This window comes from Tursiops truncatus, chromosome 2, assembly GCF_011762595.2.
Source record: "Tursiops truncatus isolate mTurTru1 chromosome 2, mTurTru1.mat.Y, whole genome shotgun sequence".
Lineage (NCBI taxonomy): Eukaryota > Metazoa > Chordata > Mammalia > Artiodactyla > Delphinidae > Tursiops > Tursiops truncatus.
This window is the reverse complement of record NC_047035.1, coordinates 14,493,378-14,519,096: the sequence shown is the minus strand read 5'-3', so window position 1 is coordinate 14,519,096 and position 25,719 is coordinate 14,493,378. Positions and strand designations below refer to the sequence as shown.

The 25,719-nt window shown below is 44.8% G+C and overlaps 1 protein-coding gene across 5 annotated transcripts in view; it reads right to left on the bottom strand.

The window, feature by feature from the left end:
* The window catches only part of FOXN3 (forkhead box N3), a 405,842-nt gene that overhangs the window by 357,801 nt on the left and 22,322 nt on the right, over window positions 1–25,719 (bottom strand). The window contains exon 1 of one of the 5 annotated variants that reach the window (XM_073800141.1): window positions 6,091–6,109. The exons of 3 other annotated variants lie outside the window; for them this stretch is intronic. The gene's annotated coding sequence lies outside the window, so the exon portion shown is untranslated. Of the gene's footprint in view, window positions 1–6,090; window positions 6,110–25,719 lie in introns of those variants that run through there. One more of the 5 variants, XM_073800138.1, reaches the window with a different exon arrangement.

Genomic DNA, 25,719 nt, shown 5'->3' with positions numbered 1-25,719 from the left:
ATCCCTCTAAATAAATCCACTTCTTACCTAATACTTTGTCTCTCACTGAATTCTTTCTGCAACGAGACATCAAAAACCTGAGCTTCATTACGTCCTGAGACCAGGTGTGTGATTGCAATTAAAAGAGAGTGGGTTCAAGTCCCAATCTGAGTTGTGTGGTTTCAGATATAAAAATTAACAATGTGTAGTTATTGATGGGACAACGAAGATGGATATTAAAGACTTGCTTCTACTTCTCCAGACAACCTCTCCCTCCCTCCCTCTCTCTCTGTCTCTCTGTCTCTCTGTCTCTCTCCCTCTCTCTCTCTCTCTCTCTCTCTCCGTTTCTCTATCATCTATCTTGTCCAGGAGCACATCTTGGCCATGCAGTATCTCCACTGTATACAAAGGGTAGGGGGCAAAGAACAAGTGAATTAGTACAGGAAAGAGGCAGATGAAGTCAGAAACAGGGTGACTGAACCGGGAAAGGAGCAGCGCAAACCTACAAAGCTGACAGGCAGACGGTGGGTAGAGGGGAGCAGAGCCCCCATCTGCTGGGCTGGTACGGAGAGGCAGGCTCTACTGCAGGGACAGGGCAGGGCTGAGCACAGGCCTTTCAGTACCTGGGGTTCTCAGCCAGGTAAACAAGGCAGGAGGTTTGGGCACAGAAACAGGGTAGGGAACAGTTTGCAGAACCTATAAAAAGAACCAAGACCCAAGGTCAAGGTTGGACTAGGCAACAAGGATTCTGGAATGGAGTTCCTTAAACCCTGCCTCCGATCAAGATTTGTCCTAGGAGTTGGGCAAGCCCGTCCCTCAGGGGAGGCTGAGCCAGCTTTGGCCGTGCAGTGAGGAGAGATGCCTAGGTCTGGAGCCCAGGGGCCCGGCACATCCGGCCACATCAGGGGTAAGGGAGGAAGCAGGCCAGGCGGACCAGCATGGGGGCTCCAGCAGGCCCTGGGGAGCCAGCTGGAAAGCAGGGGTGGCGACAGGGCGAGATGGGTTAGTTTTCACTACCTGGCTGAGATGCTCAATGCATTCCTGCAAACCTATTCACATCTGAGCAGGCTTAGGCCTCTCTTAACACAAAACTTCTTCCTATTTATCACTTTAAGATTCTCACTGGCCTTCTCGGCACGGGAGGAAGGCACAGCAGTACCAAAAGATAGCAAAGTGCAATTACAATACACAGTGTATCAGAACTTCTCTGTACGAATAGCGTCCGGTAGCCAAGTTCCTCTTACCACTGAGTGGAGGATGTCGGGAAAGAGTCAAGTTATTCTCTGGGACCAGGCAGCAACAGGGAAGGGAAAGAGGCAGCTGTATTCACTCAAATATACACCCTGGGGAGAGGGAGTCTGCCCAGAGCAGTGAGGGTCTGCCAGGCTAGTCTTCCTTACACAAGTCAGTAACGAGCATTGGCAAGGAGCTGGACCAGGTTGTGGCCACGTGCAGCCCCAGCATCACTGGTGAAGGAATGGGGAGAGAAACCAGGAACCACCCTCACTCCACCTGTCCTGACTGGAGGCAAAGAGGGGGAAGCATGCCCCGCCCCCAGTTACCCATACAACTCAGTCCTGGTACTGAAGCTTTGGGCAGCAAAACTCTAGCCCTGGGATGCACTGGCTTTATGAAAAGTAGTAATCTTGTCACTGATTTTATTTATTTATTTATTAAATAATTTTCTAATTCTGTCATTCCTTCTGCATTTATTTATTTATTTGTTTGTTTATTTATTTTATTTTGGGCCGCATTGGGTCTTCGTTGCTGTGCACGGGCTTTCTCTAGTTGCGGCAAGCGGGGGCTACTCTTCGTTGTGGTCTGCGGGCTTCTCATCGTGGTGGCTTCTCTTGTTGCGGAGCACGGGCTCTAGGCTTGCGGGCTTCAGTAGTTGCAGCACGCGGGCTCAGCAGTTGCGGCACTCGGGCCCTACAGCACACGGGCTTCAGTAGTTGTGGCTCATGGGCTCTAGATCGCAGGCTCAGTACTTGTGGTGCACAAGCTTAGCTGCTCTGTGGCATGTAGGATCTTCCCAGACTAGGGCTCGAACCCATGTCCCCTGCATTGGCAGCTGGATTCTAAACCATTGCGCCACCAGGGAAGTCCTGTCACTGATTTTAGAAGTGACTCCAGAGCCGGTTTACAAGTCTGGGTCGCATTACTTTACAATGACTTATCGTCATGGACCCAAAATTACATTACCCAGCAAGTATTACCTGCTTGCAAGTGAGTTACTTTTTGTTATCTCTGAGGATATTCGAAAAAAAAATAAAACCAGCTACACCACTTACTGAATGTGTCTTGCATGCCAGTTACTGGCATAAGCGCTTTACACACATGGCTCTGAGGCCATAACTAACTTTCTCAAGGTCACACAGCCAATTACTAGACACGCTGACATTGGAAACCAGGTTTCCCCTTCCCAGCTTTGCTCTGTGGCATCCAGATACAGTCTCAGTTCAGAAATTTCCAACAGAGGTCCTCCAGATTATTGAAAACATGTAACAACTGCCATGCCCATGCCTAGACCAACTGGAAAGGACACGCAGTGAGTGACAGGTAAGGGGCTCCATGTGCCTTCCGGATGAAATCAGCTCTGAGTGTGAGCTCAGGGGTACAAGAGGTACAGCCTCAACCGAGATGACAGGGCTGCTACCCTACACCAGACGCGGAACCAAAAATTTTCTGCCCCACCATTTTGTAGAACAATACCTTCAAAGGGTTACTACGAGGACATCACACAAACCCTGACACTGTCAAAACTATGCTCAATTAAACTAATAGAGGTTGTTCCATTTCAAAACATGCCTGTGTTACATCCTGATAAGGAGGTATCAAAAGAAAATGAATTTGGATCACTTTTGAATGATGACATCTGCATTACCACGGCAATTCACCTATCAAACTAATTTAGGCTTAGAGCCCAAATCAACACTGCTGTCAGAGAGTTGATTTCTATTCATTTAAAAACTTCCAGGCTCAAGAGTGATCAGTGGGAATTTTAATGTCTTGGGAAAAGGGAGGAAAAAGAGAATGTGAGTACCGCACACAGCAGCAAGACTGGAACTCACAGTTCAGCCAGTGTTTATGGAGCATCCAGTACAAGGTTCCATCCTAGGCATGGAGGAAATTCTAAGTCACAACCTCTGTCCTAACAGGGCACACAGTTCCATCCAAAGATGCTGACAATGAGGACGAGGATGAGTGTCTTACTAGACGCCAGGTACTGTCCCATGTGCTTTACTAAATTAATCTCCACCAGGTACTACTGATTAATAGGTCCATTTTACAGATGAGTAAGTTGAGGCACATTAAGTAGTAAATGTTTAAATAGTACTTCTCATAGATGAGCCTTAAATAATTTTACTGTTCTATCTCATCTGATCTTCATAGAACCACAGTGAGAGAGGCAGCATCAGACACAGGCACACAAAGTGGTAATGGCAGAACCTTGAGTAGAAGGCAGGGCTTGTGGCTGCCAGTCCGTAATTTCTATAGAGAGAGAGCGTTAAAAGGCAGTCCTGTGAGATCCAGAGGAGGTACCGACAAGGAGTTCTACAGGACTGCACTCAGGAGGAGAGCACTTCCTATCTGGGCAGCATCCACGGAGAACAGGGATGGATACAAGCCTTTGAGGGTAGGTTGTGTTCAGAGGAGTGGCAAGAGCAGGGGCCACCACTGCAGATGCAAAAGGAGCCAGAGCAAAGCATGGAGGTGGACAGGTGCAGTGTGTACGTGGAGATCAGGAAGTAGATCATGTTGGTTTGAAGGACGCTCCATGGGGCGACCACAAGGAGACAACAATGGTGGAAATGGGGTGCCATTATGAATTTTGTCTAGAGCACGATAGGACAGAAGGAATTAAAATGTCAAGCTTTCCAGAAGGTGAATTTAGAGTGAGGGGATAGTGAACAAATAATAGTTAAGGAGACAAGTAGACAATGGTGATTGCTGAATAAATTATAGAATAAGCAATATAGAATAAATTGTATATTCTAAATTATAATTATTCTAAATTACAAATAAATATAGAACACGTGTAAGAGTAAAAAGAATCAACTCTCCAAATTGAAGGCTCTAATGAGACAGAAAAAGAACTCAGAGAATCTCTACAATAATGTCTACAGCTCAGATCTTGTCTCTGAATTGTTTCTAACTTTATCCTTTTTCTGTGGCTAATCCTCGGGTTGACTCACGTGCTCTCACTCCTCGCTAAAAAGTGAAAGCTACGCATCATCCTCATTAATAATAAATGGAAAAGACTCAGGTTCCTGCACTTGACGGGAAAAGCATCAAGACAGAACAAGCTCTGAAAGTACAGTTGAAGGTGATAATGACTCATCGCAGTTCGACGTCTCCAGAAACCCTCCATGGAAAACCTTACCCAAGCCCACCTGTTCTGCGTTGAATTGCGTCCCCTTGAAAAAATACGCTGAAGTCCTAACTCCTGGAACCTCTGAATGTGACCTTATTCGGAAACTGGATCTTGTAGATGAAATTAGTTAAGATGAGGTTACACTGGAGTAAAGTGGGCCCTAAAGCCAACACGACGGGTGTCCTTATGAGGAGAGAAAAGACTCAGAGACACACACAGGCAGAAAACCACGAGATGCTGGGGGCAGAAACTGGAACTATGCTGACACAGCCACAGAAAGGTAAGGATTGGCAGTGCCACCAGAAGCCAGGAGAGAGGCACAGAACAGTTTCCCCCAGAGCCTTCAGTCTGCATAGCCCTGCCAATACTTTGATCTTGGATTTCTAGCCTCCAAAACATATGAGAGAATAACTTTCTGTTGCTTTAAAGCCACTCAGTTTGTTGTATCCTTCGTTATAGCAGCCCTAGGGCGCAAATACGCTGGCTTCATTTCAGCTTCTGGGAGGTAGGACAGAAAAGGAAAAACCAGGCACATCTGGGGGCTTGGAGACTTGAATTCCAGGCTCCATTTTGCAACCACCTCCCAGGTGACCCTCCCTGGACCCAGAATCCTCGTTTTTGAAATGAAGCATTTAGGCTGGATGAGCCCTAAGTCCTCTTTTGGTTTCAAACTCTGTATCTATCACATCATAGCCAAGAAAGTCATCTGCTCGAACATCTACTGAAGGTGAGAGTACGACGGGGCTGAAAAAGGAAAACACAAATTCGAGAAAACTCCCATCACCAGTAGAAGTCAAGGAGAAAGGGAAAAGAAAGAGTAATTAGCGGCGGTCCTTGCATTTACCATATGCCACATTATCATTCCATCTTCATGTCAAATCTGGCCTGCAGCCCCCATGCCATGGCGACTTAATACAAAGAGACGCTAGGAGCTGCCAGATGCAGAAGGTTAATACAGGGGATAAGAGAATCTCGACGAGCTACACTCCATTTCCCAAACCTGCTCGTGTCAAGGTCATTTAACCCCAGAAATATGAAACCTGCTGCCTGGAGAAGACAAAAAAAAAAAGAAGCAGAAAAAGGAAGGCTGGCATTGAAACTGTCCCCTCAACCCTCACCCCAGTCATACAACGTGCTTTCCAGCTGGGGGGGCTCTTCGAAACTGCTAGAAACTAATGATTATGAAACAAACCCCACTAGTAAAGACCAACAAGAAATTCCTGTAAAAACCTCATACATACGCACTATTCTATTGTACCTTTTTTTTCCAAGAGTAAATCGCGGCTGTCAAATTACACCCTTTCATTACTGTCATGGACTCTTTTAAGAACAGCTCATCAGAAAAGCCTACAGAGGTATTTAATCAGATTTTTTTTTTCTTCCAATGACCTAATGTTTTGGTATGAAACTGCCGCCCGCTCACGCAGCGTAGAAATTTAGCACTGTCAGCATTTAATTATTATTTTATCACGGATTTCTTTACTTTCCTACAGGGAAGAAATAACTTAAATTTTTAAAAAATCCAACAAGCGCTTAGCTTTTAAAATCGCCAAGACGCTGCCCTCATTATTTTGCTTTGTCAAAAATACTAGGTGTGGAGATGGGATATATCACAGAAACGCACTTCTGAGTTAATAAGAGCTACCACTATCACCAGCTTCGATCTTCCGGAACACCAAGACAATGTGGTGAAAATTATGTACATCGTGCTGGTTTCCAGGGGATGAAATACTCACGACTCATTCAGGTTTGTATGTGACAGCAGCTCCATGTTCCAAACAATATCCCTGCCCCTGGACACCTGAATGAAGGCCTCGGCTTCACTCTCCCCTTCCTCTTCCTCCAAGTAAAACTTTGCCGTGTCTTCTCTAAGGTGGGAAAAAGAGAACAGGGAGGAGAAAGGAAGCTGAATGGAAAAGGGGAGAGAAGACAGGTGTGCAGGTGTGACCCTGACTCCAACAACAGCTGACCCAAGACTCCAAGTCTAGAGGCCAAGAAAGGGAGCATCAGGGCCAAAGGTCTAGATGTGTTCCTCAATCCAGTTTCTCTTTCGTTTCTTCCTCCTCACTCATCTGAAGTCTCTTTTCAGAAAAGTAGCCATTTCATCATCAACACCACAAAAAAAAAAGCCTCTTCATTTGCCTCTCTTCCCCTTTACTCACAGAGTTCCTGCTTCAGAGTCGAGCTCTGTGAACAAGTTGGGGATGCTTGGTGCAGGCAAGTCATCTCCAAATATTTATTGAGCACCTACTGTAAGTGAGCAATGGTGTTAACTACTGAGGGGGCGATATGGTATAAACATAGGTACAAAGTGGTACCCAGGGAAGATCCACGTGTAGGAAGAAAGCTAGTCATTTATCAGAGTGTGGTACAACTCACGAGCAGTGAGGACAAGAAAGGTTACACTGGTTCGCGCTTACCAGCTCCAGAAGGTGCTTGTGCCACCCATGCACCTAATTTCAAAGCAGAACTTGAGACCCTTCCCCCACCCACATCTGTCCTCCCACCCCTCCCCCAAATTTCTCCCATCTCAGTAAATGCCACCTCCTAGATGTCAGCATCCCGGGACCTCCTTGCCCCTCCCCACTTCTATTCCAATCCACCAGAAAGTCCTCTTCATCGTCACTTTATTCTGTGTAGTCCAGGGACATCCCTCACCTGGCCTCTAGGACTGCACTCTCACCCACCTTGGAACTTCTCTATACACAACAGCAAAAGTGATGATCTAAACAGAAACTTGACTGTGCCATTCGCACCTGTGAACCTGGCCAAAGGTTTCCCACGGCACAAAATAAATCCAACCCCCTCCCAAAGCAGCCTGCCCCAGATCCCCTGCTGGGCCTCCACCGGGCTATAACCCTAACAACTAGCGTAAAGCCCGGCACCAATCAAAGATTCAATGTTTGTTTAAATGAATGAATCAAGTGTTCGTTATTCATTTCCCAACAAAGACATAAGTAACACATGGGGACGATATACATCAATATATGTGTTTACACATGGCTTGGATCATGGATGGTTTGGCCCTTTCTAGGATAACCTTCAAGCTGAGTTGTAGATTAGTCTTTCTTTTCAGTTTCCACAGTTTGATCCAGATTATCCGTGGGCAGCAGAGGGGCAAAAGGGATGGAGGTGAGGAATGGGTGGCAGCCTCCGAGTCAGGGAAACAGCAGCAGTGGTGGCAAGCCTTGGTGATCTTGGGTGAGTAGCAGGCTGAGATTTCAGCCCAGCTCTGCTGCACCTGTAGCTGTGGCCTGCCTTCTATTTCTATATCCTGAGGGAAGGGCTACTTCCTCCATCAGGTGGCTGTTTGGACACTTAGCACTTTATGGCTACTACCTAAACATACAGTTAGCACAGTCAACCTCAAAGAAACCTTTATGCCACCAGAAACTCTTGGTCACGACAAATCAATTCAACATATATATGTTGAAGCCAGGTATCGTTCTAGTCAATGGAAATTTGCAGCTAAAATTAAAAGAATAGTTCCTGCCTTTACGGGACTTACAGACCAGAGTGGGAGGCAGTCATCTATACATACATGGCCTCAGATCCACGCCAGGAAACAGTACTCTCAGCAGCAGCTGATAGGAATCGAGGTTGATGCTATTACAACAGGGACACAGGAATGTCTGCATCTTTCCCCTAACCCTAACTCCTTCACTTTACCACCCATGGAGCTATACACAGGAACAAGGGCCTAACAGGAATCAAAGTTTGACTATATCAAGAGCTGAGCCAATCCAGCACTCTGGCAAGGGTTACTCACCTGGCCTTGTAGACGAGGGCAAACACTTGGTAATTTTTAAGGCATAGTGATCTTGCCCACCATTGCTGTGGCCCATTTCATGTTCTATATTTGGCATATCAGTTTCACACCTGCTCCACCCCAGTGGCGGGAAGGGCAACTGAGGGAGGAGCTGAAACACATATCCCTTGCAGCACACCCTATGATGTAGTTAATATCGTTCCTGTTTTACAGATGAAGAAACAGGCTTGGGGAAGTAAAGGGAATGACTGCCTAAGACCATACAGCCACGGGACAGCTGAGGAGGGTCTAAACCCAGGTCGTTTGATCTCAAGTTCAGATCACTATTCTGGCATTGAGCCTCGCCATGATAGGAAATGCCACATGTATGAACGGCATGTCTATGTAGGAAGCAGATGTTACGGCCAATCCGTAACCACAGTCAGCAACCTAAAAGCAACTGTTTCTAGAAATTTCAAATTGTGGTAAGACTTCAACCACCTAGAATAACTCTCCAGAGTAACCCAGAGATTTAAATAAGAAGGATCTCTCAGTAGGTAAAAAGCTCACACCCTCAACACTGCACTCAGAGATTGTGCCCTTGAACTTTTGTTCAGAAACCTATTAACTCTTTCTTTGAACACAATTCTAATCACTTGTGTTCTCTGATTTCTTAGCCTCTGGCCTGGGAGACGTGGTCAATTAAAATGGATTCCTGGAGGGAGAGAGAGTGATTACGATGAAAAGTGATAGAGAGTTAAAAAAAAAAAAGAAAAGAAAAGAATAGGGCAGAGGTTGGCAAACTTTTCCTGTAAAGATAAAGATCAGAGAGTAAATATTTTAGGCATCATGGATTATACTTTCTCTGTTGTGACGACTCAACCTCACCCTTGTAGCTCAGAATAAGCCGCAGACCAATGTGTAAATGAAGGAGCATGGCTGTGTTCCAATAGACTTTTATTTACAGAAACAGGTGGTGGGTCAAGTTTGGCCCAGAGGCTACAGTTTGCAAACCGTGGAATAGAAAAAAGCTTCAACGCCAACACAATATCTAGAAAATCTCAGCAGTCTGGGACCATAGCTTAAAGAAACAAATAATCCCAGCCTCAACAGCCCTTAGGACAACCGGCATCACAGAATATCATGGTCCTTCATCAGAAGATTATAGAAGTTTAGAAATCTAAACAGCCTTGGGAATATTATGGTCCGACTTCCCATTTTTACACATGAGGAAATAAATTCTCAGAGAGGTTAAGGGACTTGCTAAAGGTCAAACAGCTAATTAATGATTAAACTTAAATTAGAAGCAGGGTTTTGATTCTATGTTTAGAACTCTTTCCATTATTCCATGTCTATTATTTTAGCCTTTCGGTAACAATGGATAGAGGAAATGCTCATTTAATTAAAACACTGCACCCTTGAGATTGTTAAGATTCTGAAATCACTAAAATACACAGTTCTAGATGTTTAGAAAGATGATTGTGAATCATCAAGACAAAGGTTAAATTAGGTTCAATGTCCTCAGAGAATATAATTTCCGAAGTAGGGATAAAAAGAATACATTTCAAATAATTAAAAAGTTAATATACGTGGAAATTTCTATTCTCCCTTGTGCATGGGGAAATGAGGTACCGCTTGTCCATTAGTAGGAGCAGAAAAGCGTGCCATCGTATTTGATCAGTTTAGACCTGTTCATAAATTCTGACCACTTCCAGGACAGCCCCAAAATCACCAAGGCATTGGCAGGCCCCAAGTAATTTCTCAAATTGCTGGATGCCCATATTCATTCAATTCTAAGTGAAAAACAAAAGCCACCCTCAGTCCTACCTGTCCCTTTCTCTTTTCTATCATTAGCAATGTCTTCTGCTCCTTTTCTGAATTAATTAGGAAATAATTAATTTCCTGACATGTTTATAAAGATTCCAAATGCTGGTTAAACATGAAAGAACAGAGGTTGGGAACACGGAGGTGACAAATTTTATTTCTGTGATGACAAGTTAGAGTACTCCTGCCAGCTGGACCTTGCAGCAGTCAGAAGCATGCACCTGTCTGTGGGGAAGTCAGAGAGGAGTGGGGGAGCAGAAAGAGACTGGGGGGTCAGTGGCCTGCCACACCATGCAAATGAGCTCTAATTGCTCAGGGTCACTGAGGACTGCTCATCTTGGGGAGGTTCCTGACAGCTCCTGACACCGGGGAATGCAGGGAGACCACTTCTCTTCTCCTGACCACACAAGTGGTCCTGTTTCTGTTTACAGACCCCACAGCAGGGCTGTGGTTCAGGGAGTTCACCTTCCTCTAAACAGGAGAAGGGCGAAGGGGGTGGGTCGACTACTGCTTTGGAGTGTCCCCGAGATGCAGTTCCCGGTTTGACAAACCTGCCAAAGGAAATGAGAAGCGATAAGTGATTGGGCCCCGATTAGATCAGCCACCTTGGGAAAGGTGCTGAGCCAGAGATACTGCACTGAAATAAGGAGAAACCTGGGACTAGATTTCTAGCAAGCAATCCCGAAGTAGATATGGTCTGAATTGGAAATGGATTTCATGGGCAGATAAAGTCTAATAAGTGGCAGGTCCCTCAAAACTCATATATCATCCAGTCTCACACAGTGTCTGTGAAGTTTGTTATCAATAATTTAACAACGGGAGAACCTAGCCCTTAGCAAATATTTAATTTCAAAACATACCTACTGATTTACTCAGATACAGCATACATAGTATATTAAAAATATATTACAAGGAGCCAAATGCCAATAAAGCTGCACTTGGAGAAGACCAGGGGCACTGGGTGCGTTCCTAACATTTCCGTTAAAGGAGGAACCGGACCCTCCGTCCAAAGAGCTAGTCCACTTAGCAATTTCTAAAGTGTGGCGAAGAAAGCTTGCCTGTGAGCCCTGCTTCAAACAGCACGGACATCACCTGAGCTCCTATTCCCAGCCAAGCAACAAGCCAGATGCCACGTGTACAAGTTCTGAGGGACAAGAATCAGTGGTCCCCTCAGGAACAGCTCTCCGTGCCAGGCCTGAAGGCTAAAGGAGGCGAGGGCATTTATACAAAGCAAGGTCTTTAGTAGCAAAGAGGGGACTTTTTTTTTTAATTGATGTAGAGTTGATTGACAATACGTTAATTTCTGCTGTACAGCAAAGCGATTCAGTTATATATATACATATGTGTGTATATATATGTATATGTATATATACACACATACATTGTTTTTTTGTATTCTTTTCCATTGTGGTTTATCTCAGGATAGTGAATACAGTTCCCTGTGCTCTACAGTAGGACCTTGTTCTTTATCCATTCTCTGTATGATAGTTTGCACCTGCTAATCCCAAACTCACCCTCCATCCCTCCCCGACCCTGCCATCCCACTGGCAACCACAAGTCTGTTCTCTATGTCCGTGAGTCTGTTTCTGTTTCATAGATAAGTTCATTTGTGTCATATTTTAGATTCCACATGTAAGTGATATCATGTGGTATTCGTCTTTCTCCTTCTGACGTACTTCACTTAGCAGGATATTATCTCGGTCCCTCCATGCTGCTGCAGATGGCATTATTTCACTCTTTTTTTATGGCTGAGTAATGTTCCATTGTCCACATCTTCTTTATCCATTCATCTGTCAATGGACATTTAGGTTGTTTCCATGTCTTAGCTATTGTGAATAGTGCTGCTACAAACATAGGGGTGCATGTATCTTTTTGGATTATAGTTTTGTCCAGATATATGCCCAGGAGTGGGATTGCTGGATCATATGACAACTCTATTTTTAGTTCGTTGAGGAACCTCCATACTGTTTTCCATAGTGGCTGCACCAATTTATATTCCCACCAACAGTGTAGGAATGGGTTCAAAGAGGGGACATTTTTAAGGGGACCGGAGGCAGAGGGAACTATCTCCATGGTCACTGTCTACAACAAGTACCGTTGATCTGAGCCACTCCCCCTGCAGCACCCCCAATCATCCAGTCCTCTCCACAACAGACCCTCACCACTTGCTGGCTGGAAGGTGTCACCCCTTGCTATGGTCTGAATGTTTGTGTCCCCCTGAAATTTCACCTGTTGGAACGCTAATGCCCAATGTGATGATGCTAGGAGGCGGAGCCTTTGGGAGGCGACTGGGTCACAAAGGCAGAGCCCTCGTGAATGGGATTAGTGCCATTATAAAAGAGGCCCCAGAGAGCCCCGGAGCCCCTTCCACCATGTAAGGCTATGATGAGAAGTCTGCAACCCAGAAGAGGGCTCTCCCCCAACCACACAGGCACCCTGATCTCAGACTTCCAACTCCAGACTGGGAGAAATACATTTCTGTTGTTCATAAGCCACCCAGTCTGTGGGATTTTGTTTTAACGGCCTGAACAGACTAAGACGCCCATGGGCAACTGGTGTCAGCAGCAAAGAGTTCCAGAGAAATGGCTGTTTCCTGAGGGAATGGTGGTTCATTTAACCAAGCTTAAAATGTAAGCAGAGGCTCAACAAGGACAGATTAGTTCCACGGTAAACACTCCCCTAAGAAGGTTTTAGGCCTTTTGGGGGGTTGATTAAGGCCTGGGAGAGAGCAGAGGAGGAGGAAGAGGACAGAGAGAGAGAGCAGGTGTCAGTCAGTGGGTGCCTCTAATTCTCTTGCACCCAGAAAGCGTTGACGGGGATAACTGAACTAAGGGCTCAAAGGAGCCAGGTGTCAGTCCTGGCTCTGCCACCCAGAGCTAACGGCCTCAGGATTTGACTCTACAGTCTTTTTTTAAAAAAATATTTACTTATTTATTTTGGGGGGCTGCATTGGGTCTTAGTCGCGGCATGCAGGATCCTCTGCTGCGGTGCTTGGGCTCCTCGTTGCAGCACGCGGGCTTCTCTCTAGCTGTGGCCCGTGTGCTCAGTAGTTGCAGCGTGCAGGCTTAGTTGCCTCGGTTCCCCGACCAGAGATCGAACCTGCGTCCCCTGCATTGGAAGGTGGATTCTTAACCACTGGACCACAAGGGAAATCCCTGACTCCACAGTCTTGAAGGGCCCCTTCATTCTAGGGTGCTGGAACATAACTGTCATCAGCTCTCAGCAAAGGTATTCCCACCACTTTCCATCTCACTACGCTGGCATTGCAATGGGAAGCTTCTCTGATCATCCTACAGGCTGTGGCCAGAAGGAGTAAAGAAGAGTGGGGAACTGTCCCAGACCTGGCTCTTAACTCTCTGGGTTTTTCCACACATGAAAGGTGGCCCTTCCAGCTCTCAAAAGCTCTTCCTGTGAGATCCAGAGCTGCCTTGATAGCCAGAAAACTATGAATTTCTTAGTTCTGTATGCAGTGCCTTTAAAGGGGTTAGAAGTGCACACCAGAACTCCAAAACAAACACACACACACACACACACACACACACACACACACACACACACACCCCACTGCCAGAGCTCACCCTGTACCCAAACAACCTAGCAACACAAGCCAGAAGCTTAAGCAGACGAGATCAGGTGAGAAAATCACAAAGTCCTTAAAGCCAACGTGAGGTGCCGAGAACAAAGTTATCTGAGCTGACAGTGATGAGGTCAACCCAGACTCAGTTTCTCCTTCACAAACTGCAACCCTCCTCTTCTCCTTCCCTCATAAAATCCCTACCTTTCAGAGACATGAAGTGGCCAGACCACCAAGGGGACCCCCGGGAGATACTGATTCCAGAAGGTCATAGTTAAAAGCACTCAAGTGATGACCTTGAGGGACCCGGGCACCTGGACAGGCTTGCAGGTCTGCTGGTCACCAACCGCTTGAAGACAGCATGGAGGGGGGGACTCCAGTGTTTGTTTTGGGTCAGTGAAGCCTGGCAGGGCTGGGGGACGGGGGTGTAGGGGTGAACACTGGAATGAAAAAGAGTGAGGGGGCTAGACAACCTGCCCACCCCCACTTATGCCAAAGGCCGGTCCTCTCCACCGCTGGTGAATTCTCTGCAAAACAAAAGCCCAGTCTGCAGTTCACCGTTACAGCCAAGCACAAAGCACAGCTCGCGAACACACAAACCACAAAGTATGTAGAAGTCAGCATTCTGGAACCAAAAGGAACTGCCACGTTCAGTCCCTTGGATGTTGATTACAGCTGACTCCTTCCCTCTCCCGAGGCATCCACGGACTCGAAATTCAACCTAGACCCCAAATCGGAGGACGGCCAGGTTCTCTAACAATCGTTTCTTGTTTAGGGTTAACAACCCCAGATCACGCTTTTGTGTACCTTTGGAAGCGCTAAGCGATGCCCCGGCCACGTGGTCCGAGAAATAATATAACTCTCGATGCCTGGATGGGGCTCCCAGCTGCCCTCCTGCCTCGGCGGCAGCCGTTGATAAAACTCTCCACTCAGCAGAACTGGGAGCTGGACGCGCCATGTTTCACTGATAAACTCCTCACTCTGAAGTTAGCACGAGTGGGAGAAGAATCAGGTCTTTGATTTTTGCAACTTCCACTCCTGACACCATAACAATTTATTTTCAGCCCATTTCCTTCCCCTCTGATGACTCCCTAGTTAATCTGCCAGACACGATGTCAGTGAACTCTGGGAACCCCTGGAGGAAAAACGTTAGAAATATCAAAACGGCCACGTGCACGGGCACTTGGCACTTTGTTGAGCAACTTGTTTAGTGCTTTAGACCACTCCGCGTTAACTAATTTCGAACATTTTGCTTTCGCACTTAGCTGACTGCTTTTCACTGCCAAACTAAATACTCCACTTTAAAGCATACCCCCGTGTTCGCATGTGATTTCTCCTTTTAGGTGAGGAATGTAATGTTGACATAAATGTCAAATAAAATTAATGAGAGAATGGGCCCTCAGATGGGACTCCGGTGAAGGGAATTTGTTAGACGGGGACCTTTGAGCCCAAATGTATATATAATTATATAACACTCATATGAGGAAAGAATCTGAATGTTAAGCTTTAGCAAATTTATCACCTTTGGCAGAAATGCTGTTACCTACAAAAAGCAGGATGCAAGTAAATTAAGATGAAAATACCATGAGATTAGTCTGTCACGGCAAGCTACTGTAGAATTAGCAGGGTGGCCCAGCTGCCGGTATCAAATCCTTCCCTTATCTATACAGAATTCAGGTCGGATGTCTGCTGCTCTGCCTGAATACTTCCGCTGTTGACTTTGCAAATGGACTTCCTCCTGCTTTATCCAGCTCCTTCCCCATCCCTTATCCCACCGGCCACTTAGGAAGAGTAAAAATGGCAGTTAGAGCAATAACAGGTATTTTCACTCAATAGTCAAGGCACCAGATTCTAAGCAGAGTGGCTGCCTCCGTCCGTACACTGATATAACTACTGTCTTTTATTTGTAGTCTCAAAAATCTTCCCCAAGTACGGCAGAATCACAGAAAATCACTCTAATCATTGAAAAGAGCCCTGTTCCCAGTAAAGCAGCAAGTCTTCTCTTGTCAGAGTAAAGGTCATGGAGTAAAATTTCCTCCAAACACGGGGGAACCTGCATTTACCCCCATGCCAAGGAAAATGGCCAGCAGGACCCACCTGCAGCCGCAGGATCATTTATGCAGAGAATCTGCAAAGGTCTGGGGTGAGCGGATGCCTTAGGAGGAGGAGTTTCAAAGAAAACAGTGATGGTGTTTTGTTTTTCACACCTCAGACTGAATCCTAAGGACCAGACAGACAGCACCCATCACGCTCCTCTCGGATACACTGATTTCAAGTACAATCACATAATTTTGAAAATCCATGATGCTTTCCCTAAACAAAATGAAAAAGGAATTAGGAGGATAGGTTTCTATTTCTTTGCAGTTACCTGGATACCCTCCTTCTCCTGGAAAACCCCCCAAAGAATAGCACACTAATTATGATGGTTCTAAGAGTGGTTCCTCCAATGATGAGAATCACAGCAGAATCAAACAAAACACACAAATTCCTTCTGATGCTCATGCATCTTTAAACAGTTCACAAAATCCATATATTTGGGCCAGTCACACAGAATCTCTAATTAATTTACAGCGAGGGAAAGAGAAAGAGAAAGCATTTGAGGACCAACTTCAAACAACTCACACTCTGTCCATGTACTATGAAGTCACCCTGACTCTGGATAATTTGAAATGCCTGCACAGGACCCAGGGAACATTCTCCTTTTTATTCTTCTCCAGGCTATCAGTTCATAATGAACAAATATGGAAATTTTTCTAAGGGGGAAATCCAACTACCAAAATAACTCCTTCATAATTCATATGTGCAATCACAACGGTGATTAATAAAAATCCTGAAACGGTTCCTAAAAGCCTAAAGCATTAATTACTCTGTTAGATGTCAGGACTCTATGAAAACCTATGACAGCAGGTTACTCAGGCAAATTAAATCATGAGAACTTAAGGCGAAAAAGGGGAAATCTTTGCTTGGTGGATTTGCAAGCTGGTAAATGGATGCTTTCGAAGAGGGGTAACCAACCCACAGCTCTTCGGGGCTCCACATTTCAACCTTGAAAGACATATGAAAGAGGTAAAAAATGCCATTGCAAATTGAATTTATGCTGGGATGAAAGGTAATATTAGATCCTTTGAAAGACCTAAAGTAAATGAATGATACTATTTCCATTAAGGGGAAACTAACTTTCATTGAGCGTGTCCAGCGCCGGCTAGTCGATACGATTCTTTTCTTGCTTCTGTGACACCCCACACCCAATTCTTCTCCAGCTTCAATGAAAGCTCCTTCTCAGTTATCTTTGCTAGCTCATCTCTTCTTGGTCGGATCTCTAAACTTTAGTGCTCAGGGCTCTGTTCTGGGCCCTTTTCTCTTTTCTGCCCCTTCTCTATGGATGATAGCACCCAATCGTATAGCTGTAGACACCACCTACGTGCCAATGACCGCCCCCCCAACCCAAGTTGTAGAGGTCAATGCCCAGTGCCTTCCTGACATGCCCAGCAGGCATCTCAAGCCTAGTGTGTCCAAAACAGAACTCCGGATCTCCGCTCCCTACCCCAGGTCTTTCCAATCTCCAGAAACGACACTGCCTTCCAACTTCCTCAAATAATCCTCCATTGTTCCTTTCCCCTCCCCACACTTCCAATCCATGAGCTCTACTTTCAAAATACATCCTGAATCTTTTTACTTCTCACCGTTCCAATTTACCACTGTAGTTGAAGCTCCTTCTCTCCCAGAAACCATCATACCTCTTAAATGGTCTCTCTGTACCCATCCTCCACACAGTAGGGAGAACGTTCAAAAAATAAATCATACTCGGCAACTCCTTTGTTTAAAATTCCCTGGTGGTTTCCCAGTATACCCAGTATACCAAGTATAAAGTCCATACTTCCCTTGCCCATAAAACCCGACGAGATGAGGCCCTGACATTTCATCTCCTACTCACTCCACAACTCACCAACCCCCAGCCACACTGGTCCTTCTTCTGGTTCCTCAAATGTGCAAGCTGTTTCCCACCTCAGGGCCTTTGCATGTACTGTGCCCTTTGGCTGGCCCTTTATTACTAAAGAACTCTTCTCTGGTCACTCGTATCAAAGTGGTCCCACCAGAATTCTTTCCCATTCTTTACCTTGTATGGTTATTTTACAGCCGATAGTATCTTATACATTTATTTGTTTAGCTACTTATTGTTTCCTTGTCCCTTCAATCAAATGTCAGCTCCATGATGGCAGGAACACTGACTATCTTCCTCACTGCTACAGAGTAGACATCCAATAATCTTTGCTCAGTAAGTACATAAGTGAATAAATATATTCCCCTAACTTTATGAGATAGATTATTCCTATTTTGAAGCGGAAAAAAATTGAGGTTTCCAGGAGTACGTCCAAGGTCATTCAGGTAATTGGAGGCAAAATCAGAATCTGAACCTGAATCTATTTGACTCCAATGACCATCTTTCCAGATACCAGATTAGTATTTCTAGACGAGTCTTGAAAATCCAATCAAGAGGGACTTCCCTGGTGGTCCAGTGACTAAGAATCCACCTTCCATTGCAGGGGATGCGGGTTCGATCCTTGGTAGGGGAACTAAGATCCCACATGCCATGGGGCAACTAAGCCCATGCACCACAACTAGAGAGCCCGCGTGCCACAACTACTGAGCTCACATGCCACAACTATTGAGCCCCCGTGCCCTGGAGCCTGCACGCCACAACTAGAGAGAAGCCTGCATGCCGCAACTAAGACCCAATGCAGCCAAATAAATACATATTTTTTTTAAAAATCCAGTCAAGAGAAACTCTGCTCCTAAGATTTTCCAGAAACAAACTGCCTGGGAAATTGTATTAGACTCAGAATTTCTTCTTCTACCACAACTTTGCCATCTATAAAATGGGTGAACAAAATGAGTTTCTCATGGAAGTATTAGAAGACATAATTTCCTTGCTGATTATAAAAAGTTTTGTAAACTCTCAGATGATTGTTTTTCAGGACTACCATGCTGAGCAGTTTTAACTAAAATGTGTTCTGTGCAGACACCCCTGTGCAGGGTTCTCAATTACATTGAGTAATCATACATATACAGGCCAGAGTTACAGACCACAAAATACTGCCAAATGTGGAATCCACTTTCCCAAAACCCTTTAAAGGGGAGGTGATCTCATCCTACTAGAGGGTTTTAGGCAAGAGAAGGGAAGAGGTGGTTTCTAGAGGGTCCCCCACACCAGCCCCCATGTGTATAAGCGTTTGTACCAATACCTGATTGTGTAATCAACCCTCCAGAACTGGGACTGCTCTCCCCCAATATACTCTCTTTCTTTCACTCAACAAAATCACTTTGACATTCATCCATGACGTTGCATGTATAACAGTTTATTCATTTGTATTACTGAACAGTGTTCTGTTGTACGGATGTATCATCGTTTGTTTCGCAATTCACCTGTGGAACATGTGGGTTGTTCCCAGGTCGGGGTTATGCTAAACAGAGCTGCTATAGAGACTTATATACCGATCTGTGGGGAATGTGTGCTTTTATTTGTCTCAGGCAAATACCGAGGACTGGATTGTTCACAAGCCACCTGGTCTACAGTGCCTTGTTATAGCCGCCCAGCAGACAGACATACTTACCAAAGGCAGGAGGTGGGGAGGTGGTAACCAAATGCCCTCCTAGTACAACCTGAATCCAGTACCCCTACCACCACGGCCTTGGTGTGCCTCTACTACCAGTGATGTGCCGTCCGTATCCTTCGCTACTTACTTGCTAAAGCTGTGAAAGCTAAGACGCAGACTAAGTTCTAAGCTTTTCAAGTCAATGCAAAAAGGGAAGTATCTTCAGTCACATGACTCAGTCACCGTAAGACACAAGCAAACCAACTGTCTGCTCCTGTAGTTCTCTATAAAGACCTTGTTACGTATACTAGTCAGGGATCTCCAGAAAACAGAACCAATGGGTGAGTGTGTGCGTGTGTATATATATATATAGAGAGAGAGAGAGATTTATTTTAAGGAATTGGCTCATATAATTATAGGAGCTGACAACTCCATATTCTGCAGTGAAGCTCAGCAGTCTGGAGAACACAGGAAGAGCTGATGTTGCAGCTCGAGTTCAAAGACAGTCTGGAGACAGAACCCCCTTTTCCTCAGTGGGCCTCAGTCTTTTTCTCCTAAGGTCTTCAACTGATTGACGGAGGCCCAACCACATTATGGAGGGTTATCTGGTTTACTCAATGTCCACAGATTTATATGTTAATCTTACCTAAAAACACTTCCACAGCGACGTCTAGACTGGTATTTGACTAAATATCTGAGTAAGGTGGCCTCTCCAAGTGGCACACAAAATTAACCATCACACTGTGCAAAGGAGGATTTGCAAACTCAAATTCCCACAGGAGCCAAGCAGGCAAAGTAACTGAGTGAAGCTAGTGTCAGATGATAGGGAACGGTGGGGTCTGGGGACAGCTGGAGGGTGTTTGCTTCATCCAAAGACAATCAAATTCGAAAATTTTAAAACCACGGTTTGGGAGAAGCAACAATCATCTGCAGGACAAATAAAACCTAGGAATCACCTAGGCCACAAACACACCAATGGGGTCCACAGGGGGTACTGCCCAATGGCAGCAGGATGAAACACAACTCCATGAAAGTTCCAGGCTAATATTATATCATACGGAGCTTTCTAGTAGTCAGGCTGAAATTAGGAATGGGTCAGACAACCAACAATCCTTCATAAACATGGTCCTGTTCAATCAAAGGTTTGATCAGTGTTGAAGAGCATATTTGAGGTTAAATTCCTGGTTGGCATCTGTGTTGCCTATTAAGTATGGAGAGATGTGATTTAAGACAGAGCAGGGCTGTGGGGTAGAGCTTCCATCTTCAGGAAGAAGGACCTGGCAAAGCCTAAAGGCACTCAGTACCCGTGGGCAGAGCTAACACTCCCCTGTGCAACAAGGATTTCAGGACACTTTAATATACAGACAAATGGGCAACCAAGCTTCCACGACTGAAATACTTCTAGCCTGGAATTTTGTAAAACATAATCAAACACACATCTTGGAAAGGATGTACCATGCCTATCTCCCAATCAGAAAACTCCTTGGCGTGCCCTCCAAGATTAACTAGCTGCAAAACATACACCACAAATTTAGTGACCCGATGTATGATATTATTAACTATAAACCAGTTTAAGATGGGGAAACACCTACCAAAAAATTAAATCACTTAAGAGTATTTGAACTGCAACCATTTTTTTTCTGGCAATAACTAAAGAGCAGAGCTGACTGCCTACCACAGACACTTCCAGATAATGAGACTAAAACCATAATCTGTCTTTTTTTTTTCTTTTGGCTGCGCCACACGGCATGTGGGATCTTAGTTCCCTGACCAGGGATCAAACCCGCGCCCCCTGCATTGGAAGCGCGGAGTCTTAACCACTGGACCCAACCCAAGACATATCTGTCTTTTTTTTTTTTTTTTTTTTTGGGTACGCGGGCCTCTCACTGTTGTGGCCTCTCCCGTTGCGGAGCACAGGCTCCGGACGCGCAGGCTCAGCAGCCATGGCTCACGGGCCCAGCCGCTCCGCGGCATGTGGGATCCTCCCCGACCGGGGCACGAACCCGCGGCCCCTGCATCGGCAGGCGGACCCTCAACCACTGCGCCACCAGGGAAGCCCCATATCTGTCTTTATATAAGACGATGTGTTCTTATAATCTTTAGGAAAGAGGCACTCCTCCCTCCAGATCACTGTGAAACCAGACTTACTTAAGCATTTCAAGTTTACCTATAGGTATGGACCATTCAAAACACAATACTCTTACCAGAACCTTTATTAACTTCTTCCAAATCAAATTACTGATGAAAGTCAAAGGAGTCTCATTTAAAAATCTCAAGGTAGCTAAAGAAACTGACTGTGCTTAAACAATTTTCCAGTTACTAAGGAATAAGGGAGAGGGAGACGGACCCTACTGACCACTGGGCACGGTCTCAATGCTCCTCATAATTGGAGAATCCCACACCCATGCAGCCTATTTCACATTCCCAGCTTTGGATGCATGAGAGGAGGGAGAAAAAGCCTACTCAGCTGAGGTCTACAGGAGAGGAGTTGCAGAGTGCCATGCAGCATCAATCAGAGATGCTCTGAACACCAGCCTAGGACTGGAAATTGGCTACCCTGAAACCACTTAGCAACAGCGGTCAAGATGCAGCTTCTAAAAATCTGTCATGAGAATGAAGTGTGGCATGCGTATTCCCAGAGACTTTTATTTTCAACAATAAGCCAATCCTGAGAACGGCTGTGTGGCTGTATTCACATCACAAAGCTTCGAAGGCTATTTTAAGAGCACCTCGTTTCTACTTAGGCGGGGGAGAGAAACTCAGCCCCTTCGGGCACCTCAGAGCTATTCCCCTTCCCTTTCCTACTCCTCTTTTCCAGACAGTTTGGAAGCAAAGACAGCTTGGAAGGAGGCAGAAGTGCTGGGCACATGTAATGGGCTGATGCCTGGCAGGGTCCAGGTTTGCTGGGCACCCAAGAGACAGAAGGAAGGAAGAACCTACCAAGAGTTGGATGCAGCACCCAAGTAGATGCTATCATTTGCATCTACACACCGGCAAATGAGAAACAAGAGAGAACATGGGGGAAAGGGTAAAGAAAGCAAGAAGACGGGGCTTCCCTGGTGGTGCAGTGGTTAAGAATCTGCCTGCCAATGCAGGGGACAGAGGCTCAAGCCCTGGTCCGGGAAGCTCCCACATGCCGCAGAGCAACTAAGCCTGTGTGCCACAACTACTGAGCCTGCGCTCTAGAGCAGGAGAGCCACAACTACTGAAACTCACGCACCTAGAGCCCGTGCTCCACAACAAGAGAAGTCACCGCAGTGAGAAGCCCGCACACCGCAAGGAAGAGTAGACACCTGCTCACCGCAACTAGAGAAAGCCCATACGCAACAATGAAGACCCGACGCAGCCAAAAATAAATAAATTTATTTTAAAAAAAAAAAAAGGAAAGCAAGAAGGCAGAGTACTGCAATGATTAGGGAGGTCGGCATCAGTCAATCAATGTTTCCTAAGCCTTAGTGCTTGCGCCTGCAAGTAAACTAAAGATGTGTACGTCATGGTTTCTGTCCTTAAAGAGTTAACACAACCCACAAAGACAGAAAGAATGAGAGAGGAGACAACAGCAGATGAGAGCTGTCAAGCAATATCTAAAGATAGAGGAGTGATGGCTGAATTTAGGCATATTGAAGAAAGCTGAGACGAAAATTCCAGCAGAGGGAAAACTGATCAGATGCTAGTGGATTAGCCTCGCAGAATCCCACAAAGGCTTTGGAATTGGAGGCATCAAGCACAGTGGACTATGGGAGTGAGATGTGGAGGTTAGTTAGACTCTACAATGAAAAGTTAGACCTTCACATTCTCAACACTTCCTGGGGGCATAACCAGGTGATTCCCCCTCCCCTTTCCCATACAAGTCAATTTTAATGCTAGATAAATTGAAAAGAGCACAGGGGTAGGACACCAGGCTAAAAACAGAAGGTGAAATGGACAACAAGAGCCTGTAGCCCCTTGCCCAGCTGGGTATCAGAATACCAACACCCAGACTTACATCCCTCCTACAGGATTAAAAGATCCTTCTCTGAAGAAACGGAATGGCCCCAGAAGGAAACCTCCTGAGAGATACCGAAATTTGAAAAAACTGGGTCCCAGCCCAGCCACTTCCACAGGAAGCCTGCTCCTGAAGCACACAGCTTCCAATAAGCTATTCAGAACCTTCCATTTAAATAGGAAAGGACGTCCAAGGAAAACCTACACTACGAGTCAGAAACCTAAGCAATCAGGAAAAACAATAAAGTCTGAGGAAACAGAGATAATGCAGGAAACAGAAGAAAATATCAAAAACACGAATTAATATATTATGTAAGATAAGAAAAGGCATTGCTTTAAAAAAAAAAAAAGCGCAGGCTGTTGCAAAAACAAACATTCAAGGAAAAATGTAAAGTTCTTGGAAATTAAAAATATGATGGACAGAATAAAAAATTCAACAGATGATTTGGAAATAAAGAAAAGGAAACCATCCAGAAAGTAAGGCAATAAGCCAGAAAGATGATCAAGACAAAAGGGAAAAAAAAAATAAGAAAATTTAAAAATCAGTCTGAAGTTCAACTATTGGAGTTTCTAAGTGTTCAGAGAAAATGGTGAGAGGAAAATGATTAAAAACAACACATAAACAAACAAACACAAATCCGTAAGAACCTTTCCTAAAACAGGAACATAAGTCTTTCAGTTGAAAGGTTTGATTAAATCCACAGCAAAATGATTTATAAAGACACAACGAAATTCTAAAAGCTTCCAGAAAGAAAAAAATCTGTTTACATAGAAAAGATGAACAATCAAAATGGCATATGACTTCTCAACAGCAACAACAGAAGCTAGATGTCAATTAGTATTACCTTCAGAATATGGAGGGAAGATGATTTTCAATCTAGAATCATATATATACCCAAACTGCTGACTAAGGAAGATGGTGAATTAAAGACATTCCCCAAGATTAAGTTCTTTGAGAATTTATCTCCTATGTTTGTGCATTAGTAAACTGTTACCACATATGCTCCACCAAAAGCAGCAAACCATAAAAGAAAAGACATGGGATCCAGGAAATGGGAACCATACAGGACACAGGTGAGAAAGAAATCCCTGCACAAAACCTGTTCTAGAACAGGCTATAGAGCAACCACAGCAGATGACAGCAGGAAAAACAAAACAGAAGGGGTACATGATCTGATACGTTTGGCCAAGAGCAAAATGAGATTGAGGGATGCTATTAGAAGGCATGGGAAAAATTAAAGAGAAAGAAAAAAAGAAGGAAGGGAGGGAGGGTGAAAGGAAAGTGTATGTTTGCATATCTACAAATATATACACAAATCAAAAAGAAGCAATATTTACTAGTAGGAAAAAATGAAAAGTTGCACAAGAAAGGATTTGTAATCATAGTATATCATTGGTCTCACTGATTCATAGTGTTTACGTAATAATATAAACGGTGTCAATTCAAAAGAAGGGAAAGGGAAAAGGTCTTAATTATCACAGTACCAAGTCAAGGGGTAGTATTTAAATTGATTAAAAATCAAGAAAATGATGGTAAAGGTACATTACTGATTTTTTAAAATTTCCATCTATGTGAACTATAACATACAATACATAGAGAAAAGTGAACAAAAGAAAATGTACAGCTCAGTGATTTATCGAAAAGCAGACATGCAGGTAATCATCACCCAAGTCAAAAAATAGAACTTTGACAGCACCCCTGAAACTCTCATCCTTCTCCTCTTGTTTTTTTTTTTTTCTTTTCCGGTACCCGGGCCTCTCACTGTTGTGGCCTCTCCCTTTGCGGAGCACAGGCTCCGGACGTGCAGGCTCAGCGGCCATGGCTCACGGGCCCCACCGCTCCGCGGCATGTGGGATCTTCCCGGACCGGGGCACAAACCCGCGTCCCCTGCATCGGCAGGCGGACTCTCAACCACTGCGCCACCAGGGAAGCCCGTCCTTCTCCTCTTAATTAGCACCCTGATCCTCCCCAACAACTATTATGTTAACTCTGATAGTAATCACTTCATAGTTTTGCTATCTAAGCATGCATCCCTAAAGACTATAGTTTCATCAAGCCTGTGTTTTGTGTTTTATATAAATGAAACACGGGGGGGGGGGGGGGGGGGTGTGGTGTGTGTGTGTGTGTGTGTGTGTGTGTGTGTGTGTGTGTGTGTGGCTTCCTTCACACATTAATGTCAATGAGACTTATCCAGGTTGTGGTGCAGTTTGTTTCTATTGGTTTTTTTATTTATATAAATATACCATAAAGCGTGTGTGCACATACACACACATGCACACATTATATTATACTCCTGATGGATACTGGGTGGTTTTCAGTTTGGGGCCTTATGAATACTGGTGCTATGACATTTTCTCTCCATAATTTTTGATATATATGTATTCACTTTTCCCTTGAAACTGTACATCAGATTAGAATTGCGGACTCACAGAATATGCCCTTGTTCAATTTTATTAGATAATGCTAATTAGTATTCCAAAATGGTTGTACCAATTTAGGCTCACCGGCAGTGTATGAGAATTCTCATTTCTCCAAATCCTCACCACCTGTTAGTATTGAAAGTCATTTTTAATTTTAGGCAGTGGGTGGAAGTGTAGTCACATCTTATGTGGTTTCTAACTTGTATTTCCCTGAAGGCTT